The 18,497-nt window shown below is 39.2% G+C and overlaps 1 pseudogene; it reads left to right on the top strand.

The window, feature by feature from the left end:
• Positions 1–2,181: 2,181 nt before the first annotated feature.
• On the top strand, positions 2,182–4,675 carry LOC101725395 (tumor protein p53-inducible nuclear protein 1-like; annotated as a pseudogene).
• The last annotated feature ends 13,822 nt before the right edge of the window (positions 4,676–18,497 follow it).

Here is an 18,497-nt window from a genome sequence, read left to right as displayed (position 1 = left end):
ATAAGAACCGAGAGAGATTATGTAAAGGTACAAGATCCCAATGATGAATGTCACCATACTGTATACCTAAAATGTACCAATAAACTTAATGAATAAAAAAAGAAGACTTAAATAACTGGCTCTTTTAGCTACCAGCTATGTGACCTTAGGCACACTGTGTGATATCTGGGCAATTTGGTCTCATTTATGTATAAAATGCAAGTAATATTTGCCCTACATGACTCATAGGAATATTATTGATACCAAGCAAGATAATGGGAGTAGAATTAGTTTGCAGGTATGAAGTTAAATACAACTAATATTTTTATTATTATTATTTATAGTTCAAAAATATGTCATCCAAAAATCAAATCCAGAGAGATGAGACCAAAGCCAATCTGATTGTAATGGGTTCACAGAAACACACACATTTGTAAAGTAATATAAAGCCTGCTAGTTGCCATATATTCTATTTCCAAATGAAGAAAAAATGATACAAAATTGTCATCCATAGCACTTCATAAAGGGGCTTAGCTCCAGATCATCTGCACCGCTTCACTTTTTGATATCCAGTAAGCCCTGAATTCTAACTCTTTCCAGTTGGCATTTTCTGAGCACCTGTACCAGGCCAAGCCCAGTGCTGGTAACAGGGCAAACGAACACAACTAAGATAGCCATATTTCCTGCTCATGGTAAAATGAGGGAGAAAGACAAGTAAACCATTCACAACACTTCCTGTTACAGGTGCATGAGTATAAAGGATAGAGAATGGAAACAAAAGACAGGAACAGCCATTCCACTTGTGCAATCATAAAAGTTTCAGACAAGTGATTCTTAAATGAAAGCTTAAAAGATAAAATTGCCACATAGATAGCAGCTGGGAGAAATTCTCAATAGAGGAGGCTATGAGATCAAATGCCTTGATGCAGTGTTCAGGGCAATCAGAAAGTATGTGACCACAGGAGGGAAAGAGGCGCTATTAGAGAAAAGTGAAGGTCAGGCAAGGTTAGAGCCCAATAATCCTAGTATGGAAGCTGACCTTTACCTGCAGCAACAAGGACTCAAGGAAATGTTTTAAACTTGAATATAACATTATTTGATTTTCACTTTAGAAAAATCTCTGGTATGCTTGGAAGAAAGAAAAAACGAAAAGCTGGAAAACCAGCAAAAATGCTTTTCCTGGTCATCTTTTTTTATACATCAGAGCACTCTTTCAAGACAAATCTTAACTGGGAATGCACAGTATAAAATAGATTTAAAAAGAGCTGTTTTGGTAGAATCAGGATCTAGGACCAGAAGGAAGGTCCAGAGTACCTGGGGTAAAATTTCCGAGTTTAAGGAAAATAGTGCATGCTATTGTGTTAAGAGGACAACAGAAGCAGCCCAGGTGAAAGATGAAGAGATGCAGAAGGCAGCTGAGACTAGACTCACAGTTGCTGTGACAGACGGTCTGCAGTAGGAAGAGGCAAGAAGTCTCAGAACTACGACAGGGTCTAACCAGGACAGCTGAGTGGAAGGTGGTGCCTCTCACTGCTCAGTTGCCAAAGAGGGTGAGCAGGCTGGGGAACAAGAAGTTCTAACCATGGCTTGTTAGTTCGAGGAGGCTTGATGCATCAATGAAGGACACCTGGTAGGGAGTCCTGGGAGAAGCCTCAGCTGGAAGGAAAAGATGTGGGAGTCGAAAACAGAATTGAGAGGATGAGCGAGACGACAGTGCAGGAGAAAGGACGGAGAGAAGGGGACCTGGGCCAGATCCCTCAAAAGCCCTGGAGTTGACGAGTAGGAATCTGAGAAGAAAGGGTCAGAAATTGGAAGAAAGACGCACCCAGAAATCGGGGTGAGAGAAAATCTGAATAAAGGAGTGTGCCATGTGAAACCCCAAGGTGCAACAGGAGCCAACTCCCCAACGCTCATCAAACTGGGAGACAAGCTGGTGCCAATATAGCCAGGACTACAATGTCCAGTGGGTAAAGACACAAGTTCCCTTGGATTTACGGGAAGCCAGAGCCAAGGAAGGCCTCAGTGTCTAGCGTGTTGTGTCCTTGAAGAAGCATGTGGAGCGCCGCAACAAAAGGACCCGGATGCCGGCGGTCTGGGGCGGCTCAGAAGCTGGAGGCCCCGCCCCGCCCCCCACCCCCCACCCCGCCCCCATCCCCCGCCGTCCCGGGACCGTGAGCAGCTCTCGCCTCAGTTCGGCCCACGTGTGAAAGGCACCAGGAACCTTTTGATTTTAGATCGCAGCCAATATAATTCTGAACTGGCAGCATAAATTTCAACCACCTCTGCCTGGAACTGGGGCCTTCTAATTTCTGTGACTAAGGGTTAATGACTCTTCTTGCTTTTCACCCAAATTGAATTAAGCACCCCGTGCATTTAAATTTCCTGTCTGTGCCATCCGGCCAGCTGAAGGCAAGGCTTTGAAATCTCAGATACAAGGACATCCAGCCAAAGTCTCATTCTTGCCTTAACAATGTTCCAGAGGCTGAATAAAATATTTGTGGGTGAAGTTAATATTGCTTCTGACCAAGAACCAGAATTTGGTGATAAAGAAGATGATTAATGGATTCTGGTTGACTTCATAGACACTTGCACTGGTTTCTCAGCAGAGGAGGAAGGAGGAGGGGGAGGGGGAGGAGGAGACAATGACATAAGTTAAGAGTCACTTACAGAGCATCCTTCAGTCTTTTCCTGTTTACCTGCAACTTTGGAGTGCTTGGCTGATACTAGTGATTCCTGCTTCCTCCAGTTTGAGTCCTGTCCAATGGAGGAGAGATGGTTTATAACTCATCCCCCATGTTTCACTGCAGGTGGATTAACCACTATCAAGATGGAAACGAGTCCTATGGAAAACCTTCTCATTGAACATCCCAGTATGTCTGCCTATGCTGTGCACAACTCCTGCCCTGGCCTCAGTGAGGCCAGCTGTGGCACTGATGAATTCCACAACCCGAGCAGTCCCAGGGACAGGAAAAGCTGCTTATAAGAATCTCAGGCACAGAAATAGAAACCCCAGGTGAAATGGGGCAACACATTCACTGCTATGTTCCAGCTCTTGCTGCTCATACTTTTCTGGAACAGCCCAAGAGCCTTCGTCCTTCCCAGTGGATAAAAGAACACAGTGAAAGACAGCCTCTGAGCAGAAATAGGCCTCTTCGCCAGAATCCTACCAGGGATTGCCACTCTCGGCAAGTCAAGCACAACAGCTGGGTAGTCCACCAGCCCTACCCACGGCAGTACAATTACTAAGAACTTCCAAGTTTTGCTGGCTGGTTTTTCTTGGTTTGTGCATGTGCGTGTGGATGTGTGTGTGTGTACAATGAAAATGCTGTCTCTTTACAGCCAGTTGATGACCAATCATATAGTTTACCAGTGTGTTTAGAGACTACCTTAAAAACCAAATTTCTATGCTATGTACCACCTGACACCTTGCTCCTAACATTTACTTTTTCGTAAGCTTTTTCAGAATATTTTTGGAAACATATCATACAATTACAGGGTTTGGTGTTTGGGGATGTCTTTATTAAAGTGTAGATGAGTTAGCATTTTAAAGACATTTCTTCCCCCGAGTATGGGAACAGGCATCTTTCAATTTCATTTCATTTTGTATTACTTTATCGATCTTTTGAGTAAGCAAATTTATTCTCAGGGTCATCCCTACACTTTATTGACTAGTACTTGATAATCTTTTCTGTATATAGTGAATACATTTTTACACACTAACATGAGCATTAACAGGTGATACCTGCCACGGGTATAATGGAATTGTGGCTGGACTTTTTTCTGAAAGAAAACTTGATATTTTTCTCCGTGTGATTTTTTTTTCCAGATAAGTCATTCAGTTCATTGTGGAATTCAGGTACATTAAGCTTTAGTGAACAGTGCAATCAGTAATTCTGATGTGACCGTGTGACGTGGTACAAATATTGTAGGTGTCACAGACAAAAGCACTTGTCTTATGTGCACAGGGAAGAGATTAGACCTGTGAAATTATATTTGGAAAAATTATTGTCTGCAAGTGACCTGTTAGTCCAGTATTTATTCTTTCCTGCCAGATCTGTCCACTCCCCTTCAACATCAGCTATAAATTGAAAAATGCTTGACCAAGCACTCGTGTGACTGGATATATATATCTGCCCACAGGAGGAAGGACAGTGAAAAATCCTGACATAAGCCTGTCCTACAAAGCAAGGGCAAAGGGGGATTTCTTGAGATGTCTTTTCATAGCGCCTAAGTGAAGAGTGACAGGTTGGCTTCCTTGAGTCCTCATGTTTTGTTCTAACTTCAGGCAGAATCTTTAACCACTTGGGCCTCTGTTTCCTCCACAGCAGGGGAGTCCTAACAGAGTTTCCTCCCTCACAGAGTTGTTGTGAGGACTGTGTCCTGATTGGCAGTGGACTGTCCAGACCAAACCCTGTGTGAACTTCCAAGGGCCTTTCTACTGAACCTAGAGATGGGAGCCATGGCAGTGTTTCTGCCACAACTGTTCTCACAGTGTTGGTGCTAATGAGGCCAGGGTGCAGGATCTGACTCACACGTAGGCCAGTTAACTCGACAGAAAAATTGATTTCCTTACCTCTAGCCAGTCGCTAGGTTTTCCTGCGGTTATGATGGGTTTTGCTGAGCCACCCAGACTCTCACCAGCTTCCTCTGAGTTATTTAAACACATTTACGGTTCAAAGCACATTGTAGTGATGGAACAGTAGCATTGTCTTTAAAAATCCAGCAGCTTACTCTTCCATCTCCTTTGCAACCCTAAATGAGCACACATCTATGAAGAGTTTTCAAGGAAAAAAGCAGCCGCTAGTGCTGTGAAGTATTATATTTTTCAGTAACTCTGGAACAGCTTGATGCAGGGAGTCCTGGCACTCAAGAAGAGTTGTTGCTCTTTTCTGCCTGGGATGTTTAGGGTTGGAAGGGGTCAACCATAGTTAGATGGTGGTTTAGATTGTTCTTCCGCTGACTGTGATGACATGCCAGGCTGTCTCTTTACAAGAATCTAGATCCTCCTTTCTTTGCTTATCCCCTTTTGTACCGACTTCCTTTTTATTTATTTATTTTCTAATTAGGGGCCAAGTCTGTAAAGTTTTGTCAAACTGAGTTAGAAGTTATTTGTTGCTATTTGTGTTTACCAGAGTTGGGAGATGAGGTAGAGTTTTCATGAAGGTGTGTATGTTTTACTCCATGTCTGTTCAGGGCCACACAGTGGTAACTTGAAAACAGACCAGCTAAGTCTTTGGAACCTAAGCCTCTGCATACATGGGGCGTCTCTGTCTTACACTCCATGCAAGTTGTTTGTACCTCACAAACTACAGAAATTCAGCCATGGGAATTTGTTTGGCACATGAACAGATTCTTATATAAAACTGCAATGGTCTTTTAATTGCTACGCCCCTCCCCAATTTCTTGATCCCTTAAGTACATTTATATTTCTCTCAGTTATTAACTTTTTGTTTGCCTTATCTGGGCCTACTTTTTATGCTTTATACCTGGAAAACAAAAATGTCAGTCACCAGGATTTTTTTCAGGGTTAGGATTACATCACCTTTGATAACATGCTGTGGTTTCTGTGTGGGTATCTAAGGTCTCAGCTCAAAATTGGCAAATTAAGAAAATGGTTACATAATTCAGTTGAAGTTCTTGGGCTTTAGATGTTTATTAGGTATCTACTGTGTGTAAGACACGAGACCAGTAATCACGCAGGGTGATGTTGACCTGTTAAGTATTCTCTGAAACATGGCCAAAATGCATTTTGTGAGTTGATTACTATTTTTGCTGTTGTAGCTATTAGTGGTTTACAGCGTGTTTTAGTGCATACTACTTAAAAGCTCCATAGTGATGAATAGGGCCCTTCTGAATTGAGTAGCGCTGGCCATTTCTAAACTGAAAACCTAGGATGTTAACCTAGAAAAAATCTGGAATACATGGTGTGCACAAGCAGTTCTTCATGAATGAGTTTGAGCTTTTACAAAGAAAGGACCATGTTCCCCAAAGTTTGTGTTTTTGTTGATAAAACATTAAATAATGTATATCCTGTTTATTAACTTTTCTTCCTCAGCTAATTGAATTATGCTCTTCACTGTAAGTTGAAGGTTAGCCATCCATTATTTATCTTCTGAGGCAGTGGGTTTATGTGGTTGGGTGGGTGGGGAGTTTTTTGTCGAAGATACAAAGTGATTGGATTTTTACTTTCCATTGCAGGGAGCTTTCTTTTAGCATCAATTTCTTGTATATTTTTTCCAATTTCCATGTAAACTGTTCCTGTTTACATACCCTCCCGGTCTTATGAGTTCTTGGACTCTACCAAGAAGACAGTTTACTTAAAACCCAAGAGGGCTTTTCAGCATTGCCCTTTATTGCCCTTTGCTTCTCAAACCTGTATATTACACTGGTTTGGTAATCTTTGTCTTTGTTGAAGTATTAATTTCCGTGCTATTTCTCCTCAAGGAAATACACTGTCTTTATATATTCTTAAGAATAAAAAAGGGTATCTTCCTTACCTTCATTTTCTGAGTTGGAAATAAAAATATGAAGGACTCCAACTAAAAGATAGTCATTCACGTTTAAATAGGTTTGTGGGAAATTTTTCCAAGTATTTTTGCTTTAGAATCAGTTAAGACTTCTTGCACAGGGAGATACTAGTATATGTTGGTAATGTTACCTTGCAGTTATTTTTTTTTTATGAGGCCCACAAATACTGGTTAAATTTTTAAAGAGTTGGGCTCCTATCATGGATGGTTTCACTACCATCAGCCATGCTGATGTATTGTAAACAGCATGCTTATCTACTTATTTTAATGTGGAAAATTTTATATAAAACACTTTATTTAGAAAACCTACATAATAGCAATGTTGTCACCCTTGCCGTGTACCAATTTCACTTAAAATTTGATACCAATTAAAGTGGTTTAGATGAAGAAAGAGATGTACTGGAAAGCAAACAGATAAGGGTATCTTTTCTCATTTGCAATAGTATCCTTTATGTGGGAGGAGAAGTTACAATACAGAAGGAGGTAGCTTAAATAGATGTTTTATATATCTTTGTGAATTTTTTTTTGGTGAATTTTCATTGTGACATTTAAATATTTTTAATAATTGCTAAATGCTCAGTTTTGTTCTACATTTGCCTGAAGGTTTAGTATTGTTCTCTAGATGGACTTGTATATGAACCAAACCAGTACTTGGGGAGGTTTGAGGTATGTGTTTCAGGCTTGGAGTGTATGAGTGGTTTTGTTTGGTTTGGGGTTGTGTTCTCCTCCAGAAGTTGTGAACTTTAATTAATAACTGTGTTATTTTTTTAAGTGGCTTTATGTTCTTCCTCAAGTAAAATTGTGAACACATTTGCTTTTCCAGGGCAGGGCATGAGTTACAGAGACTGAAGAGTATTGTAGATGTGCCTTCTTGATGTGTTTCTGGACACACATTTTTACATCAACTTGAAAAACTCAAAAGGGACATTTGGTTAGATTATACACTGTCCATCAATCTATGCATAAATGGCAGCTTGTTTTCTTGAGCCACTGTCTAAATTTTTTTGTTTTTATAGAAATTTTTTATACTGATTGGTTCATAGATGGTCAGTTTTATACAGAGTGAACAATACAGCACTTTGCCAAAAACAAGTTTAAACATTGTGTATTGAGACCAGTTCTTTGGAATTGGATTCAATGGTGCATTCTGCACTGCCTGAAGTTATGGTTTTTACTGTCAGGAAATAAAATGTCTTTTAATGTCAAAAAAAAAGAACAAGAAGCATGTGGAGTCCAAGGTTGGATAATTGGGCACTGGTCCTGCATAATTTGAATGTTCCCTCCAAAACTCAGGTTGAATCTTAATTGTCATCATAATGGTAGCCTATGCCCTCATGAATAAATTAATGCCTTTACTGAGGGATTGGGTTACTTGTCTCTGTGAGAATGGATTTGTTATGTTCCATCCCCTCCTGTCCCCTCTCTCTGACTCATGAGCATGCACTTGCTCTGTCTCCCCAGGATGACATTGCAAGAAGGCCCTCCAGGTACAGCCCCTCATCTCAGATGCCCCAGGCTAAATTATCTTCTGTTGTTTATAGTTTATCCAACCTGTGGTATTATGTTATACTAGCAGAAAATGGACCGGACAAGTTCTAACAAAGAAGTGGTTTAGAGACTGTGAGGATTTGGAGGATTTCACAGTTCATTTAACCCAATAATACCTGTGTTAAATGGTCACTGCATTTACCTAATGTTAGTAATAGTGAGATCTAAGATAACATGATATCACGATGCTTTGATAGGCACTACTTCATCTGATCCTTCATCACAGCATCTTTCCAAGAGGCAAAGTCATAGCTCATCCTCATAAAATGTTCACTGCCTCACATTTTCAAAATATTTGTTTTTTAAAAAGTCTCTCCTTATGGAGCCTCCTCTTTCTTCTCTCTCTCTCTCTCTCTCTCTCTCTCTCTCTCTCTCTCTCTCTCTCTCTCTCTCTCTCATAAACATAACCACTTCCTTCAACCATTCCTTCTGGGGCATGATTTTGAGTCATTCCACCATCCCTGATAGCTCTCCCCTAAATAGAGTGACACCGCTTAACATTCTAGGTCAGGGTACAGAAGACAGATGCTTCAGCTTTCTTAGTAACCATGCAGTAACCACGTAGTACTAATCTGGAAATGCCCATCCAGCCACCATCTGCCACCCTGCTCAGCACTTCCACCCTCTCTAACCATCAATTCTACTTGTGATATTTTTCTCTTTTGCTGGATGATTTTTTTTCTCTTCATGTTTTGAGAACAAAAAAATAAAGAATTACAGTATTTTGAAGGAAGCATCTCCACATCAGAAAATGAGTCATAACAATTGAAATAAAAATTAATTTAAGAGGTCACTGAGTTTCCTGTGACCTGATATCCTGAGAAATAATAATAGTATATAGCCTATCACAGTGTTTAATGCATGTGGACTCATTTCATCGCGATCCCATAAATGTGAGGCTCCAAGTTAATATAACAGGGCTTCTGAGCACTGTTGATCTTTCTTAGACTCACATTTATGGTGAAAGGTAGGAAAAGCTTTACTTGGCAGTAGTCCTTTCTCTTTTTCATTGTCTGGGTTTAGAGAGAGTCTCTTACCATTGTGCAATAGATTCATTCCTCAATTAATGTAAATGTCACAGTACATGATAGCTGCTCAATAAACACAATTTTCCTTCGTTTAGCTCCATGGACCAAGAAAATAGTCTTGTTAGAGAGTGCTTCAAAATGATCATGCATCCCTCTCCTTAGCCTCTGGATTAAAGATATTTGATTTTCTTTTGCTGATTTGTTTCCATGTTTTGTAACATCATCATTATTGTCATTACATTGCCTTAACCCTCTGGTTAAGGGTGCTTTAAAACCTTCATGATTATTGTATTTACTGTTATCAAAATAAAAACCTATTTGTAGTGATCTGGAAAACCATCAGGCAAGCTCTCTGTGAAGTCTACAAGTCCTCATCTCCTACCACAATGTGCAAAAATGAAATACAAGTCCCGAAGAGCCTACCTGTAGCTTAGGGTCAACCCCAGCTGCCAGTCCAAGACTTGGTATAAAAGAAACACAGAATTATCTATTAGGATGTCCACATATCATGCTAATTATCATAATAATGTCTTACATTTATAACTAAACACATTATATTATATTTTATAGTTTAAAAGTCTTTCACCTCCATAATATTACTTAATTCCTAATTTACAGACTTTGAAATTGAGACTCCAAGAGAACAAGTGACATGCCAAAGGTTATTAATCTTGCAGAACTGGCCCAGCAACACAAGCGATTCACCTCTTGTGATGCTACTTGGGGGCTTTCCAGTTGCAAGGCTTTAACATGAAATACTCATGTTTTCCTCTATATTGGAAAAGTCAAGAGATAAGGCTATATTCCAGAAAGCACAATCAGGTCAATGACATGAGCAAGAACCAACTTTCTCCAGTTTTTCCTCTCTGCTTTCTCCAGGGTCAGTTCTGACATGAGATCAACCTTCATCATGGTTGCAAGATGGCTGTCTACAATTCCCAGACCCATATATTTTCTCATTCACATCTAGTAAGAAAGTGAATGGGGCTGGGGGTTTAGCTCAGTGGTTCTGCCACCTGCCTCACAAGCACAAGGTCCCGAGTTTGATCCTGGGTACCAAAAAAAAAAAAGAAAAAGAAAAGAAAGTGAATGGGTTTTTGCATCAACATTCCTAGCGAAATTCTAAGCCTGAAATACAACCAGTTTCCATGGAACTATGTGAAAACAAAAGGAAACCCTTGAGAAGAAGGAAGCTCTTGAGAAGAAGGAAGGAGACAATGAGTTCTGAAGAGGTACCCCAGTGAATAACCACTACACCAATTTAAGACTTCCCATTATTGCACAATAGCAAGGAAGAGGGCTTTGGGGTGGGGCTAACTTGATGGTAAATACAGATGTCCTGATGTATTCTGCAACACTGGAAATGGTTAAAAGAGCCTGTGTAACATGAGGATTTCCCTCCTAGGAGGTATACTGTTAAATAGGCTAAAAGTTAGTTAAAAGATTTGCTTCCTAAAGCACTGAGTTATTCTAAGTCCTTGAAGTGAAAGGAAAGCAGGAAACATGTATCAACATTAAAACTTGTGCAATAATTGTGCAAGAGACAATGCTCTCTTCTGCTCCCTATGTACAGGGAGAGCTAGGTGACAGTGGTATTTTGACTACAGACCACACAGTTAACTAATGGGCTGACTATTGCCTGGGACTGAAACCAAATGCTTTATATTTATTTCAAGCTCACAGCAAACTCTACATAGTAAAGACGGATTATCATTCTCATTTCGCAGATAAAGAAACTAAAATCAGAGAGATTAAATGATTTACTCAGCTCACTCAAGTTAGGAATTCAGCTCCAATTCTGAATCTGTGTCTCTAAAACATTATGCCATTCTGCCGTGTTGAGAAATGTCAAATTTCATTTTTGTCTGGCTCTCTTAGAGATTTGTGCTATTTGCAGGGAGTTTCTCAAAAGTCAAAACTCTTCTTTTGTCATAATGCACTGCTTACAGAGATAAAAGGAATTCCAGAGAACTGATGGAGTGTGCCCTCAGTGTCTTTGACTATTTTAATCCTTTCCACAAAATAACAGAGTCCTACCAATCTGTGTTAAAATCCTGCCTTACTATGCACCAGTGTTTGACCTTCAATACACCAATTAACACTCACCTTTATTTGTAAAATGTAGACATTACTTGCTCTCAACATTGTCTGAAATGTAAACTCATGGATTGGCACATACAATATCTGCAATAACTACTGGATGCTTTTCCCTCCTTTCCCTTTACGACTCTCATCTTTCCCCTTCCTTTGAATTTTGTTGTAGATGTTTAAGGATAGAAAGCTCAGAACATGTTTGCATGTTTCTTTCTTAATATGCATTCTTTCCCAGAACTCAAACACTCTACACTAAATGGAAAATTTACTTAAAATTATTCACTCTTTCTTATTGAAATTTTAAGGATACTCATTTTATCCCCAGGATGGTATAGAGAGAAATACTTTTTTTTTCATTAAAGTATTGGTCATGTTTTAAGAATGTGTTCAAATGTTCTTTTGTGGAAATAGTGTGGCTCACAGCAGTCTCTTTAGAGTAAAAGACCAGGCCAGTGGCCAACTGAGGCTTTAATGAGCAAGCTTAAGTATGTAATCTAATTAGTAAACCCAAGTTTCCAGGGCAAAGAGCTAAGATAAAGAGAGGTAGCCAGGTTGTTAAAAAATACCTCTGGAAAAAGAACATCATTGGGAAATCATGCTGTTGATAGACCTTAATCACTTTCTATCTTAATTTTAGCCAAGTTTTGGAAAGTGAAAAAGGATTTATTTTGTTTTGTTATGTTTTTCCTGAGCTAAGACATAGGAAGAGACTGGACAGCTACATTCTCAGATCCATAAGCATTAGTGACTAGAGAAGCCATGGATATTGCTGGAAAGGAGGGAACAGCTCCCTAAGAGGAGGAGCTGGTGGATGTGGTCACCCCTACATTCGATGCCACAATCCACTGGGCAGAAGCTCCTTCCAGGTGGCAGGGAGAGTACCTAATAGGAAGCGACCTTACAGAATCAGACCTTCCACCCAAGGATACCATCAAAGCAAATGAGGAAAGAAGATTCCATAAGAAGTGTTTGACTTGTGCGTTCATACATCTGTGTTCTAAACACTAAGCAACACCTAGAGATAAGGAAGACCTTTGAATTCCACACACACCTACATGAAAATGAGTGCCAAGAATACAGAATTGGAGGGCAGATGAAAAACTACTATCAAGATGGTATTCTTTTAGGGAATTTATTAAGTGGGAATAGAAGGGAATAAATCTTTTAATAAAAGAGTAAAAAGGGGAATAAACTAGAAATCTCAATAGAAGGGGATAAACTAGCAAAAGCCTGGCCTTTCTGTAAGATAGAATTATAATTCAGTTACTAAGTTGAAATGTATGAAATTGCCATTTCATACATTATAAATGGCTCAAATTTGTCAATTTCATGTGGTTTAGTCGAATGTCATTTAGGCTGAACTCTAGTTGCAATTTTTGATAGATTACACATATATAAAAATATATTTTTTATTCATACATATAATCTACTTACCACATATTGAGCCAATAACAGGAGTCCCCAATCTCTAAGCTATGGACAAGTATGGTCTATGGCATTAGAAACCAGGCCACACAACAAGAAGAGAGAGGCAGGTGAATGAAACTTCAACTGTATTTATAGCTGTTCCCTAACACAGGGATTACCACTTCAGTGTTGCCTCCTGTCAGATCAGTGGCTACATTACACTCACAGGGGAGTTCAAACCTTACTGTGAACTGCATAGGAGAGGGATGTAGGTTGCTCCTTCCCTATGAGAATCTAATGCTTGGTGATCTGAGGTGGAGCTGAGGTAGTGATACTAGCACTGGGGAATGTAATTATTATGTACTATGAACATATACCAATGAAAAGAAAAATAAAAACCCACCTCCCTCCCCGCATCCATGGAAAAATTATCTTCCATAAAACCAGTTCTTGGTGCCAAGGCAAATTAGGAACTACTGCTCTAACAAACCAGACGTGTTACTTCCTCCAGGTCTTTGGATCATACATGGCATGCTCTTTCCCCCTGTCTGCTCCCACCTCTGGTTATGAACACGGGTTCACTGAGAGATCTGATCAAATATAAGAGAGAGCTTCTCCAATCAATTTATCTAAAATAGCACCCTGTCACTCTGTCTTAGAAGCTTTATTCCTTCTAAGCACTTATTGCCATCTGATATAGCTTATTTTAGACTTGTTTTCTATTTTAAAGATAAAAAATTTACCAAAGCAATGCTATTACCAGCTTTCTTACACAGCTTTCTCTCTATTGCCTAGAATAGTGTCTGGAATATTATATTTAATAAATACCAGTTCATTGAATGAATGAGGTTCCACAACCCAAGAATTTTTCTCTGCATTACATCAGTATGGATAAGAAAGGATAAAAGAAAGAAAGAAAATGGAGAGACAGGAATGAGAAACAGAGTTGATTACACAGGGAAAGGCTATTTCATCTTCTATGGAAATGCTGAGCCAATTTCTCTTTTCCTTAGGTCTTTGCTATTGATGGTATTATAAATATCCTCACTTAATCTGAGGTGAAAATGACACTTCATATAAATGTAAGCAACCATATACCTGTAACGCAAGGACCAAACTCAAGTGCATGTTCATTGCATATTCTGATAGATAAATGTGGGTTCTTAGTGAAGTGATGGGAGAAAGAGAACAAGGGTAAAGAAGGAGGAAAGCAGAAAGTTATACTGGAAATTTTTGATATTTCTGAAATTGTCTTAGTTGTTGCAAGAATTTGCCTTAACTCCAATAGTCATTTTATAACAGGGAATATAGTAAAGAGAACAAACTATATGTCCCATGAATCCACAAGCAGCAATTTAAAGAACAAACAAGCTTCTAGAAAATTGGGATTCTGTCCCAAATGACACTGTGCTCTGGTGACCAGTGAAAACAGTTGGAAAGATGCTGACTCCAACTGGGCCATTCTCCATAAGAAAGTACATTAACAGTATTTGTTTCTTTGAGAATTTTATTATGTGGCATTGATTTACTTCCAAAAGTGAGACAGGTTTTGCTATTGAGATAGGATAGGACATAAGTCTATTCTTTTACTTCAACCAATTGGGATGACAGCAGGATCTTCTGGCAGGGAATAAGACGTGAATAGCATAGGGGTAACTGATTTATCAGCAAAAAAGTGCATGAGAGGACAAAGAGCTCTTGCTGTAAATAACACCTCCAATAACATGCATCAACCAGTGCTGGGCGTTGCTCATGCCATGGCCAAACCTTGAGCACCCTTACCCCAAAACCTAGAATACCTAACCAGTAATTTATGGAGAGAGAGCTGGGTATAGTCCCACAAGGGAGATGGTTTATCTCTAAGAAGCCCTGCACATAGAATAACTTACACACATTGGTGCTACATATATGAGTTTGCCGGACCTCTATGTAACATAGCCAGTCTACATAGAAGACTGTCATAGTAGACTTCCCATCCTACCATGAAGCAGGGCAAATGGAAAAATGTGAACCTCTTGGATCTAGCTACAGGTAAATATAAACATGGTTTTTATTGGGTTACAGATCTCACCACGGGTCAATACAAATATGATGTGCATATTTAAACTCCTTAAATCCTTAGTCTGTTGCTTCGCCTGAAAAAGTAAGGATCTCTCTCAGAAGCTCCATAGTTCTAAATTAGTTTTCCCAAAATGTCTTTCATTGTTTTTTTATCCAAGTTTGGCTCAGGATTCTTTTGTCTGCTTGTCTAAGTATGCTTGTCTAAGTATGCTTGGCCTGCTTGTCTAAGTATGGCCTGCTTGTCTAAGTAAGGACTAAGCAATAGCAATGTTGGTGGCACTGGGAACTTACTTGAAACACAGTATCTTGGGGCTCATCCTAGACCTAGTGAATCAGAATTTCACTTTAATAGGACCCCAGGGGATCTGTGTGCATGTCAGTTGGGTAGGTCTGCTTTATGGTTCAGAAGACTCTATTTTTCAGATTACAAACCATATTATCTGGTATTGCATTACTGTATAATAGGAAACATACGCCTGAAATAATTCCTTAACAGAAAGTTCTTCTAAGTTCTCCAGTCTTCATTTGACCTCTGATTCTTGAAGACTTAAATCTTTAACTCAGATGAATCATCAATATTGTTGAACTACAAAACTCCAACAGCATATCTCATAGAATTAGAGAGAACAATCCTAAAACTCATTTGGAACCAGAAGAGATCTACAATAGCAAAGGCAAGTCTCTGTGACAAAGGCAAGACAGGGAACATCACAATCCCTGACTTGAAATTATACTACAGAGCTATTATGATAAAAACAGCATGGTACTGGCAAAAAAAAATTTCCTGGATCAATGGAATAGATTAGAAGATGCAAAAACAAATGCAAACACACTCAACCACCTTATCTTTGACAAACACATTCACTGGAAGAAAGCCTCTTTAAGGTTAGGTAGAACTCTTGAAAACATTGGTGCAGGAAAACATTTTATGAAGAAAATCTCAGTTGCCTGTGAACTAGCACAAACAATCAACAAGTGGGATCTCTTCTTCTTAAAAGGCTTCAGCACAGCAAGAGAAACCACCAGCAGTGTGAAGAGACAACCCACAATGTGGGAAAAAATCTTCACCTGCTTTTCCTCAGACAAAGGCCTTCTATCTCGGGTCTATAAAGAACTTAAAAAGATCAGACTTCCCAAATTTAAAGACCCAATCCAAAAATGGGCATCTGAAATGAACAGACATTTCTCAGACAAAGAAGTAGAAATAGTAAATAAATACGTGAAAAAATGTTCAACATCACTGGTCATTCGAGAGATGCAAATGAAAACAACGCTGAGATTCCACCTCACTCCAGAAAGAATGGCTGCTATCATGAAATCAACCAATCACAAATGCTGGTGGAGCTGTGGGGAAAGAGGAACCCTGCTCCACTGCTGGTGGGAGCGTAGACTGGTGCAGCCACTGTGGAAATCAGTATGGAGATACCTCAAAGAACTAGGACTGGAAATCCCATTTGACCCAGCTATTCCCCTGCTGGGCATCTTCCCCAAAGAATTAAAAGAACCATACCAGAGTGATATATGTGCACCCATATTCATAGCAGCACAATTTGTAATAGCTAAAACTTGGAAACAGCCCAAATGCCCATCAACTGGAGACTGGATAAAGAAAATGTAGTTTTTTTATACAATGGAGTACTAATCAGCCATAAAAAATGAGAAATTAGAGACATTTATAGCTAAATGGATGCACATTGAGGCCATACTCTTAAGTGAAATAAATAGGACACACATGTGTAAATACCGAATAGTTTCTCTGGTGTGAGAAACTAAAAGTGTAAATAAGGACTAAAAGATATAATAGATAATGTCAAATAGGAAGAAAAGGGACAAAGCGGAAGGGGAAGCAGGAGGGGTAGGGGAAAGGAAAGAAGGAAATGGAATTAATATGAGAAAATGAAAAAATGGAAACAAAGTCTTTGTAAATAGGGAGGGATAGAGGGGTTGAAGGGAGGGCAGGGGAAGGAGGAAAAATAAGAACCAAGAGAGATTATGTAAAGGTGCAAATTTCCAATGATGAACATTATTATATTGTATGTCTAAAATGTACCAGTGATTAAAATGAATAATTGATAATGTGAAATAGGAAGAAAAGGTCCAAAGGGGTAAGGGTAGTGGGAGGGGTAGGGGAAAGGAAAGAAGGGAAAGGAAAAATTATGAGAAATGGAAACAAAGTCTTTGTAAATAAGGAAGGGTGGAGGGGTAAAGGGAGTGCAGGAAATGGGGAAAAAATAAGAACTCAGATACATCATGTAAAGGTACAGGTTTCCAATGAGAAATGTAAATGTATTGTATACCTAAATTGTACCAATAAAAGAATTTTTTTTAAAAAAAAAAGAAAGTCTCTTTAATAAATGTAGCTGGAAAAACTGGCTTTCCACATGCTGAAGACTAAAACTAGACCCCTATCCCTCACCATACACTAAACTAAAATAAAAATGGATCAAAGATCTAAATATTAAAATAGAAATACTAAATTTGCTGGAAGAGAATGTAGGTAGAGCTCTTGAGGACATTGAGGTAGGCAAAGACTTGATGAACAAAGCCCAGACCGCACAGGAAATACTGCAAAGAATTAACAACTGGGATCTCACCTTATTAAAAAGCACAGCAAAAGAAACCACCAACAGAGTGAAGAGGCAAAATACAGAGTGAGAAAAAAATTGTGGCCATTTGTCATTCAGACAAAGAACTAATACTGAGAACATACAAAGAACTGAAAAAATCAGACCTCCCAAATTTAAAGACCCAATCAAAAAATGGGTATCTGAAATGAATAGACACTTCTCAGATGAAATACAAATGGCAAATAAATACATGAAAAAATGTTCAACATCGCTGGTCATTTGGGAGATGCAAATTAAACCAATGCTGAGATTCCATCTCACTCCAGAAAGAATGGCTGCTATCAAGAAATCAACCAACAACAAATGCTGGCGGGGATTTGGGGGAAAAGGAACCCTGCTCCACTAATGGTGGGAATGCAGACTGGTCCAACCATTGTGGAAATCAGTTTAGAGATTCCTCAGAAAACTAGGATTAAAGGTCCCATTTGGCCCAGCTATTCCTCTGCTCGGTATCTTCCCAAAAGAATTAAATCATCATACCACAGGAATATATGCACACCCACGTTTATAGTGACACAGTTTGTAATAGCTAAATCTTGGTGTATTAGTTACCCTTCTCTCTTTGCTGAGACAAAATACTCAACACCCAAAGTTAAAGGTAGAAGGGTCTATTTGGCTTACAGTTCATACAGGTTTCAGTCCATGATCAACTGGCTCCAAGGCAGGGTGGCAGAGGAGCAACAGTTCATGGTGGTGCAAGACAGCAAAAGCAACAAAAGAATTTAACAGCATCTTTCTGCCCCTTTTATCTTATTCAGATTACCAGGATTAGGGCGATACCAAACCAATCAGTGTACTAGTTTAATAATCACACATCCTTAATCCAAGCATCACATACTCTAGATTCAGCCACCACGTGAGGCTTTTGGGGGGACATCTAGACCCAAACCATAACACTTGGAAACAACCCAAATGGCTATCAACTGATGAGTGGATAAGAAAGATGTGGTCTTTCTATACAATGGAATATTACTCAGCCATAAAGAGGGATAAAATTGAGACCTTTATAGCTAAATGGATGTACCCTGAAGCTATGCTCTTAAGTGAAATAAATCAGACACACATGTAAATATCACATTGTCTCTCTGGTGTAAGAAAATGAAAGTGTAAAGAGGGACCAAAATATATAATAGACAAAGTGAATAAGAAAACATTGTTCAAAAGGAAGGGGGAACTAGAGAGGGTGGAGGGAGAAAGGCAGGAAGGAAATAAAAGAAAAAAGTGAA

The sequence above is a fragment of the Heterocephalus glaber genome, unplaced genomic scaffold (assembly GCF_053883595.1).
Source record: "Heterocephalus glaber isolate CG9 unplaced genomic scaffold, H.glaber_assembly_v1.0 deba00001481, whole genome shotgun sequence".
NCBI classification, from domain to species: Eukaryota; Metazoa; Chordata; class Mammalia; order Rodentia; family Bathyergidae; genus Heterocephalus; species Heterocephalus glaber.
Note: the sequence above shows the minus strand (reverse complement) of the source record. Positions and strands in the feature narration are given on the sequence as shown.